A 3,971-nucleotide genomic window follows, 5' to 3' on the forward strand; every position below is an offset into this window, starting at 1 on the left:
AAAACAACTCTGATTGTTGATCATTTATCAAGATGTGTAATATTTCCTCTAAGAAACACTTTTATCCTCCCTTGTGAAAATGAAGCATACTTAAGTGCATAAACAGTGCACTTCAAATGTGCAAAGAATATTAAATATACCTTTTCTGTATTTTTCAAAACATATTTTTAAAGTAGTACCTTAAATTCCAATTCAGTATGCTATAAGTATCTAATTAAGTATCATATATTAAGCTTTCTTCTTGAAGATAACAGGCAGAGACTGCCTAATTTTTTTGACCTTTACTCCTGCCATATTGAGTGCTGACACACACATCCACACCCACACCCATACCCTCTGTCTTGCTCTCTCTCTCTCTCTCTCTCTCTCTTTCATAATGTAAGAATAGGTATTTTTTTAAAAGGTGCTTACACTAACAGCTGAAGTTCACCAGAGATAAGGTCGTGAACAGAATACCAGGAAAACGTGCACAGTCATGGAGGGACTGGAACACGCATTTGCTATGCCATCATTTATTCCAAACACTGTCTCCATCCCCAGACACATCACTGTGCATCTCCTGCACACTAAACCATAATCACAGCTGATGGCTTTCCTGACATCTAGAAGATGAACAAGTTTAAGTGCATTAAGTACCTGATTAGTGTGTGTATGTGTGTGTGTGTGTGTGTGTGTGTGTATGTGTGTGTGTCTTCTTCAAGTATGTAAAGACTAATAAAATTCCTTTTGAATTTCATGTACTTTTTGGAACATTTACTTATTTAAAAAAGTATACTTTAAAGCAAATGCATTCTTAATATTCTATGTACTTTTTAAATACTTAAAAAGAAATAACTAAGGAATTTTTTGGTACTTAGAGTATTTGTTACACACTGAAACCTATTTAAAAGAGAGAGAGAGAGAGAGAGAGAGAGAGAGAGAGAGAACAAAAGTGAGTACCAGGCTGCTCCTGTCAAGACCCGAAGATGGTTTATTTTATTTATTTTTTTTAAATCTCCAATTGGTTTTTTTGTCTTCGTGAAGATGACAGGCAGAGATTTTAGATGCCTGCTTTTGTTGACCTTTACTCCTGCCATGTTGAGTGCTCACACACACACACGCACACACTCATGTGCACGCACACACACTCCCCATAGAGCAGTAATGTAAGAAATGATACATTTTCAAAAAGCGATTAAATCAAAAGCTGTCGTCATCAGAGGCGTCATCATGAACAGAGCACCAGAAAAACGTATGCCATTATGGAGAGACTGGAACACACATTTGCTATGTCATCATTTATTCCAAACACTTTCTCCATCCCCAGCTGATACCAGCTGATGGCTTTCCTGTCATCTAGAAGAAGAAGAAGTTTAAGTGCATTAAGTGTCTGACGTGTGTGTGTGTGTGTGTGTGTGTGTGTGTGTGTATATGTTGGTCAGACTTTCTGTCTCCATGGTTTAGTGAAGAACAGCTGATTCAGCATCGACAGGCTCCACTGGCCAAGCCAAGACTCTGTCTGTCTGACTGTCTCTCTCTCTCTGTCTCTCTCTCTCAATCTCTGTCCTTTCATGCTGAAAGTGAAGCTTTCAGCATGAAAATTGTCTGTTGTTGAACGTGTGCAACACAATGTCACCAGAGCTTGACAAAATAACCAAGATGACACTTATAAAAATAACATCACCACCACCATCAAAAATGACAACAACAATAACAACAATAAAGGGGATACACAAGCGTAGGAGTGTGTATTCTCAACCCAGACTCATTAAAAAAAAGTTCGCATGCAACCTATTTGCAGCACCTTTTATACAGTGAATATCAATGTTCTGGCACAAGCATACGTTGTATAGCAACATATTAATCTTTTACTGAAATCCTCTGTATGAGATGTTCTGCTAATGTTCAGTGTATTGCCACACAACAGTGTTTATGGAAAATTGATTTCAACAATCATCCATAAACAATAAACAATAGATAGTACACTAAACAAAGTGCAAGACAGGACAACAAAATAAAAATGTGCATGAATGAGGTGTGCAATTAATGTTTATTCAGTGCAAAAATCGGCCTACAAATTGATGTGCAAAAAAGTTGCAGTAGTGTTTATGGCAACCAGTAGCTGGAGTATTGGTGGGAGTTGAAGTGTAGCAGTAATCACTACGAGTGCATATATAACATACTAGTACGGTACAGGTTGTGGGAGGAAAAAAAAAACATTATGGCACTACAGACTGAGAGAGGCAGGGACATATTAGCGGAGAGAAGAGTTAAATTTTCTGAAGGCAGAGGGAAAGAAGATTTTTCTGAAGTGGCTACTGATGTATTTGACATCAGTAGTCTATCTCTTTTGCCTGATGGAAGGGGCTGAAATATGACATGGGCTGGGTGAAAGGGGTCAGAGATGGTAAGTCATGTCCAAATATTTTGGAGACCTTACGCACAAAGTTTCTTCATGGTGTGTGAGTCCGTGTTTCTCTACCAGACAGTAATGGAGGATGTCAGTTGTACTTTGAATAATTGCTGAATAGAACTGTATCAGCAGCTGCTTTATAAGCTCTATGATCTGTAGCTGCTGATTTGTGTGCCCAGGAATTTAAATGAGTCTGTTATTAATATTGGTTGATTGCCAATTCTAAAAGGATCTTTGAGATTTGGGGATTTCTGGAAATCTATGATCAGTTCCTTGTTTTTTTTTGAGGTGTTGAGAATGAGGTCATTGTCCTCACACCATGTCATGGCTTGTGTTACCTCTTGATGGTAGGACAAGTTGTCACAACCAAGCTAACCTTTACCACTATGCTATTTGAATAAGATCAATATGTAATAAATCATTTTGCCTCTTTTTTAACATATTGAGCATTGCCCTCTTCATGCAGAAAATCTGTTTCTCACACCTTGCTCCAAACTTTATGCCTTGGGATTATATTTAGAATTTAAAGGTGAAAACATCTTGTCTGGGCAAAATTTCAAAGTAAATGAGAAAGTGTGTCTTTGAATCAAGCTCATCTCTCTCTCTCTCTCTCTCTCTCTCTCTCTCTCTCTCTAAACCTTTCCATTTTTGGCAAGACTGTGGACCCTGAGCTTGTACTTGGTCAGGATCTCTCTCTGATTTTCTATCTGACAGTGAGAAGACACGTTGCCAATCCATCTTCTCTGTTTAGGTTTGAGAGTGTTCTAATTTAGTCTGCTGGTTTTGTCTTTTTTTTGTGTTCCAGTGTTCTGCATTCATGTGTGATGAGCTGAGTAATTGGGTTGTGTGTATTGGGAGATACAGGAATGCATGGCTAATCATGCCTGTTACAGGGCTAATAAGTCTCATAACATTTTGACTAAGGGCATATTTTCAGGATTTATTTCTAGGTTCTTAAGTATATCCAGAAGTTGCTCCTGAGTTACACAATTATATAAAGGTTGACGCTAATTTCAGGAGGTCACAAGTTTAAGTCAGCAGAGGAATTAGGTATAGGAAGTTATAGCAAAGCCAAATTAAAAGTAGTTAAGCTGTAACAAGCCTGCCAACACTGGCTAATTGTCTAGCTTTCTAGCTACTTCCTATTTCCAAGTCTGTTTAATATATATTTGATTTAGGGGCATTCAATTACAGATTTGTTTACAACTGCTTTAAAGCAAATTTTTGATATTAAATCCCATTTACACACAAATCTGAATCAAAAATTGAAATCAATTTAAAAAAAACATTAAAAGGAAAAAATGAGATTTTGTTCTACAGAAATTTTATTATAGAAACAAATACAAACTAGACAAAATAAAAGTGGACATGTACCTGTCTATGGCATAACGTTATGTCAACGCCGGAACCAGCTTCAAGCTCCAACTCCCAGAAAACAGCGTGGCCTACAAACACAGCCACCAAGGACTATAACTCACGGCCATCGAAGACACTCTTATGTTAGCCTGACTACTGACTGCACTCACCTGGACTCAATCACACACACAGTATACAGTATAAGTGTGATGCAGTATACAGT

This window comes from Pangasianodon hypophthalmus, chromosome 6, assembly GCF_027358585.1.
Source record: "Pangasianodon hypophthalmus isolate fPanHyp1 chromosome 6, fPanHyp1.pri, whole genome shotgun sequence".
Lineage (NCBI taxonomy): Eukaryota > Metazoa > Chordata > Actinopteri > Siluriformes > Pangasiidae > Pangasianodon > Pangasianodon hypophthalmus.